At 43.6% G+C, this 17,502-nt stretch overlaps 1 protein-coding gene and 1 long non-coding RNA gene across 9 annotated transcripts in view; one reads left to right on the top strand and one right to left on the bottom strand.

Annotated features, from left to right (window-relative positions):
* Positions 1 to 12,651, bottom strand: part of ptprfa (protein tyrosine phosphatase receptor type Fa) — a 589,458-nt gene extending 576,807 nt beyond the window's left edge. For all 7 annotated transcript variants that reach the window (XM_070886687.1, XM_070886691.1, XM_070886688.1 and 4 more), the window contains exon 1: positions 12,324 to 12,651. The gene's annotated coding sequence lies outside the window, so the exon portion shown is untranslated. The remainder of the gene's footprint in view (positions 1 to 12,323) is intronic.
* LOC139268479 (uncharacterized) lies at positions 11,792 to 17,401 on the top strand. 2 transcript variants are annotated; one of them, XR_011594037.1, is made up of 2 exons: positions 11,792 to 11,903; positions 17,080 to 17,401. It is a non-coding gene; the product is annotated as an uncharacterized lncRNA (long non-coding RNA). The 2 variants fall into 2 exon arrangements; XR_011594038.1 differs by lacking the exon at positions 11,792 to 11,903 and adding an exon at positions 12,761 to 13,026.
* Positions 17,402 to 17,502: the final 101 nt, after the last annotated feature.

The raw sequence follows: 17,502 nt of genomic DNA, 5'->3' as shown, positions 1-17,502 counted from the left end.
GCGCTCGATTTCTGCACGCTCTCGGCATTGAGACTCGAGGTGCTGAGCACCCTCCCGAAAGAAATCACTGGAAAAGTTTGAGCAAAATGTTTATTTCTATTGAAACTTTGACAGCTGAGTTTCCTTCCATCTCCCTTAATCCCAACAGTGAAATATTGAAGAGCCATACAACAAAAATAAAAGCTGTAAACGCATAGGCTGTTATAGAACCGTATTAATAAACTACTTGTTTTGTACAATCGGGCTACTGCAAACCCATGGACCAATGATATTCAGTACACTGGTCAAAAAAAGTATTTAATATGGTGCTTGCTTTGCTCCAAGTATGTTGTGACCAGTATTTCAACAACTGTTGCAATACTTAGTTTCCCTCACACCAAACCTGTATAACTTTATGGTTTAGTTCTTTATTAGTTGTGCCCCTTTAAAAGAGGGGCATATGTTTGTTTGATGCCGATTGATTTATTTAGAAAAGGCACATCAATCATCAGCATGAGTTGTATTAGAGAGAAATGACCCGCCAGCAACAGCCAGTCCCCAAAAGGATATAGTTAGACAACTGAACTTGTTTAATTACTTTGCTCTTATTCTTTCTGTTACCATCAGGAATTTAATATATATAAAATCAGTATCCTTGCAAATTTCAGGATAGCTAGGAACATATTCTACAGATTGAACCTCCCTCATCCGGCACCCTCGGGACCTGACCTGTGCCGAATAAGGGACTTGGCCGGATATGGGGAGGTCAGTGGCCCGAGAATCTGCGGCGACTACAAAGTAACGATCGACCGAGTCTAGTTACAGGACCAGTAGCCACTACCCAAAGCCGATGCCCTTTTCGCGACATTAGCAGGGGGAAAGGCGTTCACCAAGCTCGATCTAACCTCCGCTTACATGGTAAAAATCAAGAGTCGCCTTTGAGAAGGCCAGAAACATGCTGTGTTCGAATAAGTTACTGGTATTATGATCCATGTAAACGTCTAGTTTTAGCATGTGATGCATCGTCGTATGGTGTCGGGTGTGTCTGCAGCAAGCCAATGCAGTGGGCAAGCGCCAACCAGTTGCATATACGTCCAGAAGCCTATCAAAGGCCGAAAGAGACTACAGCATGGTCGAAAAGGAGGCTTTAGCCGGTGTTTACGGTATAAAAAAGATGCACCAATATTTGTTTGGACTCAGGTTCGAGTTAGAGACGGACCACAAGCCCCTAATCTCACCGTTTTCAGAAAGCAAAGGCATAAACGCCAATGCTTCGTCTTGAATCTAAAGATGGGCACTAACACTGTCTGTCTATGACTATATGATCCGCCACAGGCCAGGCACTGAAAACTGCGCTAATGCTCTCAGCCGACTACCGTTGCGCATCACCGGGGTAGAAACGGCGCAGCCCACAGAACTGCTACTGGCCATGGATACCCTTGATAGCAAAGGGTCACCTGTAACGGCCCGCGAAAATAAGACCTGGACCAGCCAGGATCCACTGCTATCCCTTGTAAAAAGTTACGTCCTCAATGGGAACTGGTCAGTGGTTAGAGACATGCAAGACGAGATCAAGCCAGTTCACCTTCGTAAAGACAAAATGTTGATCCATTCAGATTGCCTCTTATGGGGCAACCGCGTTATCTTGCCAAAGAAAGGCAGGGAAACCTTCATGCGAGACCGACACAGCACCCACCCAGGCATAGTCATGATGAAGGCTATCGCCAGGTCCCACGTCTGGTGGCCCAGCATTGACTCGGACCTGGAGTCATGCGTGCACCAGTGTAACACATGCTCACAACTGAGCAATGCTCCTCGGGAGGCTCCACTTAGTCTCTGGTCCTGGCCATCAAAACCATGGTTCAGGATCCATGTGGATTACGCGGGCCCCTTTCTGGGAAAGGTGTTCCTGGTTCTTGTGGACGCCTACTGATTGAACGTGTAATAATGGCACCAGTACGTCCGCAGCCACCACTGAAAGCCTCGGGGCCATGTTTGCCACCCATGGCTTACCCGACATTGTTGTCAGCGACAATGGTCCGTGCTTCAGCAGCTCGGAATTCAATGAATTCATGACCTGTAATGGCATCAAGCAGGTCAGATCTGCCCCGTTCAAGTCCGCATCCAACGGCCAAGCAGAGCGGGCAGTCTAAACCATAAAGCAGAGCTTGAAACATTTCATGAAAGACTCCTTACAAATCCGCCTGTCCCGGGTACTGCTGAGCGACAGGACATGACCCCATTCATTCACCAGGGTTTCCCCTGCAGAATTACTAATTAATAAACGAGCACTCAAAACCAGGCTCTCCTTAGTACACCCTGACCTCATTGATCAGGTGGAAACCAGGCGTGATCAGCAAAACACATACCATGATCGCCGTTATCACGCGACATCACTGTAAATGACCCTGTGCTTGTGCTGAATTATGGTCAGGGCCCCAAATGGGTCACCGGCACTGTATTAGCCAAGGAGGCGAATAGAGCGTTTGTTGTTAAACTGCTTAATGGTCAAATGTGCAGAAAACATTTGGACCAAGCCAAATTACGATTCACAGATAACCAGGAACCACCGGAAGAGGACCTCATCTTCAGCGACCCATCGACACACGCCCAAATTGACAACAGACCTCGCTGCCAACCATGAGGATGATCCCCAACAGTCTAGCCCAACCAGTCACTCTGCAAGACAGCAGTGGCCCAACCAACTCACCCAGGCCAGAAGCAACACTCAGTCAACCAGGGAGCTCAGGGCTCCAGTTCGCCTTAACCTATAATCAGCTCGCATCAAAGACTGTGGGGGGGAATGATGTCATGTATGCAAACTCTTTGTATTCACTATGTAACTATGTACGATGTACTACCTGAGGGCGCTGCTGTTGGAGACCTCGGGTTTCTTGTCCTGGTGTGCAGGGACATATAAAAGGCAGTTGGCCATGCTGTCCCTTACTTTGCAGTCGTATTAAATGGACTGAAGTCACACAGCTCTTACTCAGTACAAGGCCTTGTGGAGTTATTCGATGGTAATTGCAGACATAATATATACCATTTGAACATAACACAAGAATTAGGAGAATAGGCCATTCAGCCCCTCGAGCCTGTTCCGCAATTCAGCAAGATCATGGCTGATCTTCTACCTCAACTTCACTTTCCTGCACCATCCCCATATCCCTTGATTCCCTTATTATTCAAAAATCTATCGATCTCGGTCTTGAATATACTCAACGACTAAGCATCCACAGCCCTCTAAGGTAGAAAATTCCAAAGATTCACCACCCTCTGCGTGAAGACATTTCTCCTCATCTCAGTCCTAATGCCGAGACTGTGACCCCTGGTTCTAGACTCCCCAACCATGGGAAACATCCTCTCTGCATCTACCCTGTCAAGCCCTGTAAGAATTTTGTATGTTTCAATAAGATCACCGCTCATTCTTCTAAATTCTGGACAATATGTGGACTCACTGGGTATGGTGGAAATATTAAGTAAGTACTTTGCATCGATCTTCCCCCTCCAAGGTCATGCTCGACTATTAGAATTTAATAATGTTACTAGTTTTGTTAGTAACATTAATATAGATGAACATATTGTTTTAGTAAGAATCAATAACTTGAAAATAGATAGCATAGCCGGGCCACATGATATCCACCAGAGGGTCCTCACGGAGATAGAACATGCGCTGTGCGAGCCCCTAACCTATTTTTTTTTTTTTTTTTTTTTTTTAAATAGCTCACTGCACTCTGGAATGTTTCCTGTAGACTGGAAGGAGGCTAATGTAGTCCCCTATCTTTAAAAAAGGTGCCTTCTTTATTGCTTGCTGTACTCGCATATTAGCTTTTTTCCTTGCGTAAGGACACTCAAATCTCTTGGAACACTAACATTTAAAAGTTTCTCAGTACTTAAAAAATATTCAATTTTTCTATTCTTCCTATCAAAGCAAATAACCTCTCATTTTCCTGCATTATACTCCATCTGCCACTTTACTGCCCACTCACTTAGTCTATGGATATCCCTTCGTAAATGCTTTGTGTTCTCCTAACTTTGTATCATCAGCAAACTTGGATACATTACACTTGGTCCCTTCATCTAGGTCATTAATATAAATTGTAAATAGCTGAGACCCCAGCACTGATCCTTGCAGCACCCCACTAGTACAGCTTGCCAACCTGAAAAAGATCCGTTTGCCGTCCGTTAACCAATCCTCTAGCCATGCTAATACATTACCTCCAATCCCATGAGCCCTTATCTTGTGTGAATCTTTTATGTGGCACCTTATTGAATAACTTTTGGAATTCCAAATATACTACATCCACTGGTTCCCCATTATCTACACTGCTAGTTACATCCTCAAAAAACTCTAAAATTTGTCAAACATGATTTCCCTTTCATGAAGCCATGTTGACTCTGCCTATTAATGTTATAATTTTCTAGGTGCCCAGATACCATCATCATCATCATCATAAGCAGTCCCTCAAAATCGAAAAAAGACTTGCTTCCACTCAAAGTGAGTTCTCAGGTGACTGAGCAGCCCAATACGGGAACTAGTCTCTGTCACAGGTGGGTGGGGAGTCTAGTTTGCCGCATGCTCCTTCCGCTGCCTGCGCTGGATTTCTGCATGCTCTCGGCAACAAAACTCAAGGTGCACTTGATACCACTTCCTTAACAATGGATACCTGCATTTTCCCGACGACTGATGTCAGGCTATCTGGCCTATTGTTCCCGGTTTTCTCTCTCCCTCCTTTCTTGAATAGCAGTGTTACATTTGCTACCTTACAATCCGCTGGGACCATTATAGAATCTAGGGAATTTTGAAAGCTCAGAACCAATGAATCCACTAACCTCTGCAGCCATCTCTTTTCGAACCCTAGGACGTAGGCCATCAGGTCCAGGGGATTTGTCAGCTTTTAATCCAATTAGTTTCTCTAGTACTTTATATGAATTGCATTAAGTTCCTCACCCTCATTAGACCTTTGGTTCCCCACCATTTTAGGTATGCTTTTTGCATCTTCTACTGTGAACACCGATACAAAATATTTGTTTCACGTTTCTGCCATTTCCTGGCAAGCTCCTCGCTGGAGTGGAGCTAAAATTACAGGACAAATGGGAATCTGTTTAACCTCTGCCACCTCCAGGCCAGATCAAAGGTCGTTCCGTCCTCGAACTACAGTACGCAGACGATGCCTGCGGCTGCGCACACTCGGTGGCCGAACTCCAAGCCATCGTCAACACCTTCACCGAGGCGTATGAGAGCATGGGCCTTACACTAAACATCCGTAAGACAAAGGTCCTCTACCAATCTGCCCCACCACACAGCACTGCCGCCCAGTTATCAAAATCTACGACGAGGCCTTGGACAACGTGGACCATTCTCCATACCTTGGGAGCATACGGTCAACAAGGGCAGACAATGCGACGAGGTTCAACACTGCCTTCAGTGTGCCAGTGCAGCCTTCAGTTGCCCGAGGAAGAATGTGTTTGAAGACCAGGACCTCAAACCCGGCACCAAGTTCATGGGCTACCGAGTAGTGGTGATACCTCCGGCCTCCTATATGGCTCAGAAACATGGACTTTGTACAGCAGGCACCTCAAAACATTGAAGTACCACCAACGCTGCCTCCGCAAGATCCTGCAAATCCACTGGCAGGATAGATGCACCAACGTCAGTGTCCTCGCTCAGGCCAATATCCCCAGCATCGAAACACTGACCATGCTCGAGCAGCTCCGCTGGACGGGCCACATCGCCCGTATGCCTGACACGAGACTCCCAAACAAGCACTTTACTCGGAGCTCCTGCACGGCAAGAGAACCCCAGATGGGCACAGGAAACGCTTCAAGGCTCTCAAAATCTCCGTGAAAAAATTTTACATCCCCGACACCTGGGAATCCCTGGCCCAAGACCGACTAAAGTGGAGGAAAAGCATCCGGGAAGGCACTGAACACAGAGTCTCTTCACCAAGAGCAAGCTGAAGCCAAGCGTCGACAGCGGAAGGAGCGCACGGCAACCCAGGCACCCCACCCACCTGTTCCTTCAACCACCATTTACCCCACCTGTGACAGAGACTGTAGGTCCCACATTGGGCTCTCCAGTCACCCGAGGACTCATTTCCAGTGTGGAAGCAAGTCATCCTCGACTCCGAGGGACTGCCTCATCATCATAGGCAGTCCCTTGGAATTGAGAAAGACTTGCTTCCACTCTTGAAATGAGTCCTTCGGTGGCTGAACAGTCCAATACAAGAACCACAGTTTCTGTCACAGGTGGGACAGATAGTCGTTGAGGGTAAGGGAGGGTGGGACAGGTTTGCCGCACGCTCTTTCCGCTGCCTGCACTTGATTTCTGCATGCTCTCGGCGATGAGACTCGAGTGCTCAGTGCCCTCCAGGATGCACTTCCTCCACTTAGGGCTGACTTTGGCCAGGGACCCCCAGGTGTCAGTGGGGATGTTGCACCTTATCAGGGAGGCTTTTAGGGTGACCTTGTAACGTTTCCTCTGCCCACCTTTGGCTCGTTTGCCATGAAGGAGTTCCGAGTAGAGCGCTTGCTTTGAGAGTCTCGTGTCTGGCATGTGAACTATGTGGCCTGCCCAGCAGAGCTGATCAAGTGTGGTCAGTGCTTAAATGCTGGGGAGATTGGCCTGGTCGAGGATGCTAATGTTGGTGCGTCTGTCTTCCCAGAGGATTTGTCGGATCTTGCGGAGACATCGTTGGTGGTATTTCTCCAGCGACTCGAGATGTCTACTGTACATGTCTCTGAGCCACAGGAGGGCGGGTATTACTACAGCCCTGTATACCATGAGCTTGGCGGCAGATTTGAGGGCCTGGTCTTCGAACACTCTTTTCCTCAGGCGGCTGAAGGCTGCAATGGCACACTGGAAGCGGTGCTGAATCTCATAGTCAATGTCTGCTCTTGTTGATAAGAGGCTCCCGAGGTATGGGCAATGGTCCACGTTGTCCAGGGCCACGCTGTGGATCTTGATGATTCCCCATAATAATTTCTCCTGCCTCCGCCTCTAAGGGACCAATGTTTAATTTGGCTTCTCTGTTCCTTTTTTACATACTTGTAGAGGCTCTTACAATCTGTTTTTATATTTTTTTCTAGTTTTCTCAGTCTATTTTTTACCTTATCAATTTTTTGGTCCTCCTTTGCTGGTTTCTGAAACTCTCCCAATCCTCATGGTTACTACTATTCTTTGCAACATTATAAGCCTCTTCTTTCAATCTAATGCTACCCTTAACTTCTTTAGTTAGCCATAGATAGATTACTTTTCCTGTGTAGTTTTTGTTTCTCAATGGAATGCATATTTGTTGAGAATTATGAAATATTTATTTAAATGCTAACCACTGCTTATTTACTGCCTTTTAATCTATTTTTCCAATCTACCTTAGCCAACTCGCCCTTCATACCCATGTAATTGGCTTTATTTAAGTTTAAGACTCTAATATTCCATGTTAGATATAGATTTATCATCACACCATAATTTTTTAAAAAACACCCTGGTCGAGAGAAGCATATTTGGGTCCAAAACATTTTTCTCCATAAAGCTGGCCAAGTTTTAAACGACTGGGCCCCTAAAGTCCACCTATTGAAATTACAAAAAGGTTCTTCCTTCATTTCTTGGGCACACAGCCAAACACCTGTGAAAAGCCAGCACTAGAAAAAAGATTCAAGTGTTACTCACTGCAGGGTAAGTAGGCTTTTCCAAGTTAACATAAATTAACAGGTTTTGGCACATACACAGCAACAACATGGAATTATACACCGCTGTTAACGTAGAAAAAATGTCCAGGCACTTCAGGAGGTGCAATGAGAATAGAATTGGCACAGAACCAAAATAGGAGATATTGGTCAAAGAGATGGGTTTTAAGGAGGGCCTAAAAGAGAACCCAACATTAGCATCCCCGACATCCTCCGGAGGCTAATTCAAGATCTACGGACCAGTCTACAACAGATCTGGAGTACGGCTGGAATACATCCCAGATCCAAATGTTTTCTGTTGTGCAGGGGACTGGATCCTCAGCTGCATCTCTACAAATATTGTCATCATCGATCAGACCTCTTTTTCCAACCTGGACCAAGCAGTTGATATTGCCCTCCTCTGTCAGGACATGAGCAATCTTAGAGGTACATTGGAGAGCTGTCAAGGTGAGCCAGCCACCTTTGGGGTACTAGTTTAATTGGGCAAAACAACAGTTGGCATATATGCTGTGATGCAAGACAGTCAAGTTGTCAGACAAAACTTGGATTCAGTGGATGACTTTATCTACCTACGTAGCAAACTATCAAGTGATTGTAGCAGCCCACACATACCGAGAATTGGTCTAGCAGCTTCAGCAATGAAGGACCTGCACAGGGTCTGGAGTCAAAAGAATGTAATATCCGCACAAAAGCACAGATCTCTCAGACCTGTATTCTTCCAATACTTTTGCATGGATATGAAACATGAGACGCTGCTCAAGAGACTGAAAGAATTTCACACGCATCGTCAGGGGTGACTGCTGGGAATTAGATGGTTCTATTTCATCTGCAACGTAAATGGATTAAGAAACAGACTTGAGAAAACTGACAGCATCATTAATTGTCACCTGTTTCAGAGACAAAGTTCCCATAGCCTGGGCACTGAAAATTGGGCTAGAAGTCAAGAAGGAACCTGCTCCAGATTAGAGGTGGCCACAGGGTTGTCCTTGGTTAACCTAGCTACAGCAGAACAGCAATGATCCAGTGGAACGCTCAGATGCTTGGAATGATTCCATACAGTGGGATCACAGATCGTTGACCTTTGCAGTCTAGGGGTAATTGCTTCCTTAAAAAAAGGAGTGGGAGTGGAGGATCCACAGTAGGTTACCATTGGAGGAATGCAAATTTATCAGAGGCTTGTTGGGCTGGAAAAGGTTACAGAGATAGGAAGGGTGACGCCATGATGAGATTTAAACACAAGGATGAGAATTTATATTTTAAGGTGATAGGAGAATGGGAGCCAATGTAGGTCAACGAGCACAGGAGTGATTGGTGAGTGGAACTTGGTGCGGGTTAGGATACTGACAGCAAAACATAGGTTGAGCTGGTTTATGGAGGGTGGAGGATGGGAGGCTGGCCGGGAAAGCATTGTATAGTTGAGTCTGAAGGTGACAATGGCATGGATGAGGGTCTCAGTAGCAGATGGGCTGAAGCAGAGGCAGAGACGGTTGATATTACAAATGGAAGTAGGCAGTCTTTGAGGTGGAAAAGATAGGAGGGTCAGAAACTCAGCTAGGGGTTAAATACATCACCATGGTTGCTAACAGTCTGGTTCAAGCAGAGATCCTGGCTGGGGAGGAGATGGAATTGGTCGTAAGGTTACAGAGTTAGTGGTGGAGCCAAAGGCGATCGCATCGAGCTTCCCAATGTTTAACTCGAAGTTGAAGTTGTTTAACTGTTAATTAATAATAATTGATCTTTAAAACTAGAGAAGTTATTCCGAGAATGGTACAGATCAGGTAACTAGTTTATACAGTCCACAAAGCACCAGATACACAGCACTGAAATATACAATAAAGGAGTAGAGATGTATGGATAAAGACTCTGATACTGGTAAGCTGTTTTGTCTCTCAGTTCATGAAGTCTGGAAAGGAACTCTAGTTCGTGTGACAAAGTTTTTAAGTCTTGAGAGATTGAAACACCATGCTATAGCAAAATGAACCACTACTTATAAATGTGCTGTTCTTCATGAGAATTATTCTAGCGATTGAGATACACAACATCAAGTGAAAATATGTTTTCCTCCAGTAGAATTTAGGAATAAAAAGTCAGAAATCAGATTATTTATGCACTAAACTTCACAAGTATTAACAGGCCTGTACATTCAGAATATATATATAGGCTCTCATTTTACAAACTTGGATAAACAGATTTTAATAGGATATTTTTAGAAGGGGTGATGAAGAGAATGATAAGCAATGTGCAATTTGCACTCCAGAACTAAAGAAACATTATCGTGATGAACAACTCCTACTCTGGCCAATAACATCCCACTTACAATCACTATGCCAAAATGGGATCACAGTATTATCATATGGTTAACTGTGTTGCATCTTCGAATGGGGCGGGAGAATGTTGGCTGCAACTGCACACCGGTAAAGAAAGCCCACAAAAATGTAAAAATTTAGCAACTCAAAAAGTGCCTCATCAAACTCTGAAGAATCATCCCATTTTCAAGTCATTTTATTGAGTACCAATCAATTGCTGCACTTGGCAAGCTTGATACAAGTCAAACATAATTGCAATGAGTTGAGAACAAGATGGCTCCTATGGAAAAGATCTATTGCAGAAAATCAGGCTTTCAAAAATCAATTCCTAACGCCCCAAAAATGTTTAATTAATATTGGATAAAAATTCTAATAATTCAAGATAAGCTTCATTTAACTGTATGAAAGGCTTTCAGTGCAATTATAATGTACAGCATTGCTAATATACTATACTAATACAATGTTGAGCCATGTAGAATGTAGGCAATTTTATATATTTGACAAGTATTTTAAAATATAGAAATCTTCTCAATTTTATTGGTAAATACCAAAATTGAAATACTGCAGCATCTACAAATAGATGTAATCTAATACAAGAGTCAATACATTTGCACGAGATATCCTTATGAACCAGTTGATCATTCTCACACAAAGCTAGGTCAGAATTCATAACTAGAGTGCAGTATTACTGTACAAGCTCCTCAGAGTGGATGGATAGAACTCTAAATGCGTTCATGTTTACCTTTCCCTATGATCTTCAACACTTGAGTGCATGTGAACAGCAGAACACACCAAAAACTTAAATACCCAAATTAATCACAGGCTGAACGACGTTAAATTCTTAAGGAGCGCTTGAACGGTTTTTTTTTAAATCGCATTTACAAAAACCACCGTGTATTTTCAAAACATATCAACCCGCCTGAAGTCGCCCTTCACGATACTTTTAAAATACGTTTGATTTAACCTTTGGACGGCAGGATAAAATTACACTAAGCTTTTGTAAAGGATCAAGTCTCCGAGTAAGGAGCGTCTCCAACCGATCAGCTACATTGATCCCCGATTGCACAACCTCGCATATCAAGCTCACTCACAATCGTTGGGGTCTCTACGGAGGAGCCGACGCCACCATTTGAAACACACTTACAATTCAATGGGGAACGAGAAAAAGAAAATTTAAAAAGAAATTTAAATTTAAAATCAGAAAAATTATATAGGAATAGTTAATTCACATTTTAATAAGAAAAATATGCTTTAAAGATCGGGTTTGAATACGGCATCCGTCAGTTTCAAAACCAATTCTATATACAAAAATTAAACCAAGACACAAGTCTGAATACTTTGTAAATATAGATCAAACCCAATCAATCTAAAATATGAAAACGTACCCAAAAAAATCAGCCTTTTAAAATCTTTGCTAATTCTTGCTTGTTAAGCGAATATATTTTTCAAGGATTCAACGTCCCTCATCCAGGGCTGCCAAGAAACAACAGATATTGCCAATCCGTAAAAGAAAATTAAATTGTTGTTTCTCTCATTAGCAGATGCTGACATTTTCTTTCACCATTTTTTTTCAAATACCACTTTCCTTAAACTCAATGAAACATCTCTTCGTTTGGAAATTATGTTGAAATCAGCAGCATACTTTTCATCCTAATAAATAAGGATTCTGTGTCCCGAGGCATGGTGTTGTACCCCTTTTTGTCGGTGTTGCGTGTGAAATCAAAAACGACCTGACCGCACTTAGTAAAGGGGGGGGGCGGACGGACGACAAAATGATACAAATCCACTTCCTTCACGTTAACATGAGAATATAGTTAAGATCAAAATCACATTTGAACGGATCGTCTCCAGTTGCTAACCTCATCCTCTTGCAACAACCCTACTAACCACCACCCCCAAAATAAGAGATTTACAAACCGAACACGCCAGCAGGTAAGACTGGTTATTCTAACAGCACGATTTTTGCGGACTCCCTTTGTTTCTAATTTAAGTTTATTCGGCTGAATTTTCAATCGCGGCTTCGATTCTCTCGCTTTGCAACAGGCGGTGGAGTTTGGCTTCGTGGTTTTGTTTTATCTGGCTTTCAAAATTGACAAAACCTCGAAATCCAATAAACAAAGTGGTTTAACTGGAGATCGGGGTGGTGGAAATCACACATCAAAAAAATACAAAAGCAAATCGGTTTCTCCCGACAGGATAAAAAGCTCCCATTTCAACAGGCGACAAACGGGAGCCCGGCTTCACCAGACGATTTTCGGATTGAACAAACAAAAAAAAAAATCACTAAACTCAAGTCAAACTCTCCCAATTTAAAAAAAAATCTCCTGCAGATTTTAGTGCTTCTGTACTCACCGCACACGGCCGTCTCAAGTCTGCCTCAGCTCCATGCATAATGTCCAACTGCCCGGCTCTCGCTGCCCTAACTCAAAGCCCGGGGCACACGGGCACCCACAGCCAGCTCCCTCTCACCGCTCGCTCGCTGGAACCGCACCCAAAGATAAAACTCTTCCTCTGGCTTTCAAGTTTTTTTTAAGTGTATGTGTATGTGTTTTTTTTGTCCTCTCTCGTTCACACAAACACTCGACGCGGGCTCGATCTCACCAGCCGCGTCTCTTTACTCCAAAGCGCTACTTAACACACTTTCCACGGACACCAAGCCAAACCGTCGCCCGCCGCCGAGTCCGCCCGAACACCTTCGGGAAACTTCGGCAGCGTCTGCTATGGCGTCATCCAAACCGAATGCCCTCGCGGGATGATGATGATGATGGTGGTGGTGGTGCGGGGAGGGGCGAGAGACTTCGCCCCAAAGAAACACAAAATAAGGGACGTCGTGCGCCGCCCTCCTTTTAACAATGCTGCTACTGTGACGTCGCCCGGTTTGGGAGACCTCGAGGACGCGAAGATTCTCCACACAACTGGAAACCTCCGTACCACATTTGCTGAATCTCTATGTGCTGTTACGCACGGCTTTAAATATACTGCGGGTTGGCCAAAGCAAAAGGCACCCGCGCATAAAAACACTCTAAATCGAGGTGCTGTTTTGCTGGGTGGTTGGGTACGGTTTAGTATTTTTTTTAATGTTCTTGTGCAGTTCATTTGTAGTTTTAAAACGCGTATAGTCCAGAATAACACGGCAGATAAAGTAGAAATTAAATTGAGCTGCAAAATCTGGTGGAAAAAGGTACAACAATCTAGTACACCTTTACCTACCCCATTTGGGCAGCTAAACTAAAGTTAAACAACGCAGCACAGAGGCGGGCTGAGCAGCTGTATACTCGAACAACCGTGTGATCCCAATAAACTCCTTAACTTCCTGCCCAATATACTCCAGAATGTGTCCTACTGAAGTGGTCACAGATATATGCTAAATATATATATATGCTAATTACAAATGTTATCCATGGTCGTGTAGAATAATAATTTGCTTGTCAAACTGTGCCATATATAATGTAACAACAACCTGTGATTATATAAGCACCTTTATTATAAAATGGCTTTAAAAAAAACTTCACTCAGATGAAAATAACTAACCACAAAACAAAAGTGTAATCAATTAGGCAGATTTTGAAGGGTTTCTCGAAGAAAGAGGAGCAGCAAAGTGGAGGAGGTTTAGGTGATAAAAAGTGTGGGGCTGAGATAGCTTATGGGCTCTGCAACCGATAGTGGAGCAGACGGAGAGGGGGAATCAAAAAGACACCAGAGTTGGAAGAGCAGAATGCACATACAGGAACATATGGCTGCAGGCAGTTGCAGAAGTAGGGACGGGTGAAGCCACGGAAGCACATGGAGATGAGAATGCATTTTGAAATCATTGCACTGGGGAATAGAAAGCCAATGAAGGTTGGCGAGGACAGGGGTGATAGGAAAGTTGGATGTAGTATGGGTAGAATGCTGGTGACAGAGTGTTGGCCGAGTTGCAATTTGTAAAGAGCGGAACTGAGGGGGATTGCAAGGAGAATATTGGAGTAATCAAGTCTGCAGGTGACAAATGTATGGATAAGCATTTTAGCAGCAGTGGAGTGAGGTTGGGGCGGCGATGGTGGAAATAAGTCTTGGTGGTGACTAGTAAGTGGAGTTTGAAGCTCAGCACAGGGTCAAGCAACACACAGACTGTGCCATCGGGCTTAGCCTGAGCAAGCTGCCATGGAGAGAGATGGAGTCGGGCTACGGTGTGGGGGTTTGGAAGGAACCAAACAGGATAGCTTGTTGATGACTGAATACCGAGATCTCAGAGACGTAAGCAGGGTGGAAACCGGTCTGACCAATTTGAAGAGGAATTTTTGCCGAGATCAGCATGAAGCTGGGTGGCAATAACATATTCGAGGAAACGGAGGGGGAATTTGTGAATAGAGCAGTTGAGGACAAAAGGTAGAAGTATTTCTTTGTGGTGAGGGTAATAATTACCATTTTGAAGGGTGGGGCCATAGAGCCTGAGGCAAAGCAACCATTGCCAACATCAACAAGATTTGAGTCAATTGTGTGGTGGACTGTTGCACCAGGAAAGGTTGAGAATGCAGGAAGGGGGTCTTGTGGAAGAGATGAGCTTGGTGAGGAACTGAGGAAAGGTTAGGCAGAGGCTGTAAAGTGTATTGTGGTCAGGGCAAGAGTGTGAGTGGGTTGGTGTGAGTCTTGGACAGGTGAGAAAAAGGAGGTGGCTGAGGCAGCTGAGTTGATAGTCAGATCATTGAGACAAGAAATTCACAAGCTCCTTGCATTTGCAGTTGGAAATGAAGAGGGTGAGTAGAAGAACTGTGTTGCAGGTGGCAGTTTTTCATCAGGAAGAGGTGGTCCTTACTCTGAATGGGTGGGGAATTTATGCAGAGGATGAGATTGAGTGAGGACATGGCTGCAGAAAAAATGAAGGAGACATAGCTGAAGGAATTTAGGTGAATGTTGAAATCACTGAGAATCAGAAGTTTCTCAGTGCAGAGGCTCAGTGAGGAGAGAAGTGACAATTTTGCTCGGAATTTGGCAAGGTACTTGGGAGGGTGGTAGACAAGGTGAAGTGAAAGAGTTAATGAAGGATGAGATGTTGAAAGGCAGAAAAGCTGCCAGAGGAGTAAGGAGACAGTCTGAAATTCAATATGGCCACATCACTGCTAGAGCAATTACAGTGGGGGAGATGTACTGCAATGTATAGCTGCACAAGGGTGGTCTCAGTAAGGGGAAGGAATCACCAGCTGTAAGGCCCAGATGTTGATGGACTCGTCTAGAATAATGTCATGGAGTTTGGGAGCCTTATTTGCAAAGGACAAAGCTTTTTGAAGGGTGATGCAGAGTAGTAGGAGATCCAGGAAGGTGGCAGAGAAGGATCTAGTGCGAGAATTTTTCATTCCTATGTACCAAGAATACATTGTAATATGTACATAATCATAGCTGACATGCTGTAACTATTGAATGTTTGCAAAACAAAAGTAGAAGGCTTTCAGTCTGCTGAGATTATCTGTATTTTAAATTATAAGTGAACTGCATAATAACTGATTTTGAAATACTTAAACAGTTTTAGCAAAATAGCATAATAAGCTTCCCAAGAAGTAAAGGTGGTTCCATGTCCATTTTCTTGTTGAGATGAGATCAGCGGGATTTTAAGTTGGTTGTGCACCTATGAGGACAGAATTTGTTTCTGTTGGAGTGGGGAGTAGAGTTGGAGGCAGTTCATAGGAAAGTTTGGGAACAGGAGTAATCATTTGGCTGTACAAGACTGCTCTGTTCTTACTAATTTCAACATCTTCTCACCATATATCTTCAGTCCTTTTAATGAATTGAACTTGGAAGAAAGGGACTGTGCAGGTGCTATGGGGACCGCCTATGATGATGATGGGGATTTCCATCTGATTTAGTTCCATGATACATTTGGGAATTCCCTCTGCAGCCACCTGGGGAGCACTAGCTTCATACATTTTAAATCTGGCCTGAAACTACGTGTAATAACATTTTATGGTTTTCATGAGGGAGTTTATATTTGTACTTATTAAAAACAAAGTTATTTTTTACAGGCTAGCTTTGGAATTTCAGGTTTTAAATTATTTTCAAATTTTTTAAATGAAACAAATCAGAGTCCCTTGGTGTTGCACACAACTGGTCAAGACTAAGTACTGTCTTTAGACTAACCATGGTTAGAAAGCAGAAGGGATAATTTGACCAAGGCCGATAAAAAGGGGAAGGAGGAGGGGAATCGGGCAGGATGCCAGGCAGAGGTGAGGGAGTTGTGGTGGGGGAAACTATCACAGTAGGAATATTTTGAAGTAGTACCTCAGCAGGGGTTAGAAAAACGACCTCAGTGTAAGGAACCTCAGAGGGGTGGGGGGAGGGGAGGAGGGGGGAATGTGGAGTTGTAAAAGTATCTCCACAAGGGTGGGAGGAAACTACCACAGTGGAGGAGTCGAAAAGTACCTCCGAGAAGGTAGTTGGAAAAATATCTGAGGGCTGATGAGAAACGACCTCAGTTGGAAGTATTAGAAAAGTGTGCCAGCAGGATACCGTGTAAAAGTATCTGAACAGGTTGACATAGAACTTTTCAATGCATTTTGAAAAAGAATATTATTACTTGCCCACCATTTTAATATATAATCAATGTTTGCCTTTCTGCTAAGTGTAGCAAAAAACTGAGTAAATAATGGTAAAATATATTTAGATAGTGCAAATGGACTATTATTTGTTGAATCCAGATCTAAGGATCCCTAGCATTCCAAATATGGATTTACAAAAAATAGTGAAAAGTGAGCAAAAAGTCTGTTTTTACTTATTAACTTTGCTAAGTACATTATTGATAATTGCTTGGAGCATTCACAGCTGGACAATTAAAATGAAAAGTGAGTATTTTACTCCAAATCAGACCTGAAGTAAATGAGCTTAACAAATGGAAGCATTTCAAGCTATCACCATAGCAGTGACAAATGTGAATAATACATTTTGTCAGAGAGCATGGTCTTAGTGGACATGGCAAGTATATTTCAGAGGAGGAGGAAGAAAGGGAGGGCTTGGATTACAGAGGGAAGAGGAAGGTTTGGCTAAGGCAGCAGGTTTACCTGAGGCAGCAGATCTACTACAAGAAGTTCTGACGAAAGGTCATCGACCTGAAACGTTAACTCTGTTTCTCTCTCCACAGATGCTGCCTGACCTGCTGAGTATTTCCAGCATTTTCTGTGTTTATTTTATATTACAACAGGTAGCTATCTGGGTGAGGGAAAGAAGCACTCTATAAAGATGCTCAGGCTTGTCAAGGAGACGGTGACTGAAATGTGCCACCCAGTCCATGAACACCTGCAAGGACATAACCATCTGAAAAGCAGGTCACCACTGCCCTTCCAAACCTCCAAAGGAGATATCTCAGAGGTCAAACATTTTTGATAATTTTTCTGACACTTTCTTTCCCCAAAAAATGAGAATCACAAATTGAAAGAGATAATAAAATTATGGTGATAATGGTGCACCTATGTAATGTGCTGTATGTTTTTGTGTCACAAACATTTTGTATTGGTTTTGCATGTGCCATACTACTAAGCACTCCCCTCACTGAATGAGATGGATG

This window comes from Pristiophorus japonicus, chromosome 8 (assembly GCF_044704955.1).
Source record: "Pristiophorus japonicus isolate sPriJap1 chromosome 8, sPriJap1.hap1, whole genome shotgun sequence".
NCBI classification, from domain to species: domain Eukaryota; kingdom Metazoa; phylum Chordata; class Chondrichthyes; family Pristiophoridae; genus Pristiophorus; species Pristiophorus japonicus.
Note: the sequence above shows the minus strand (reverse complement) of the source record. Positions and strands in the feature narration are given on the sequence as shown.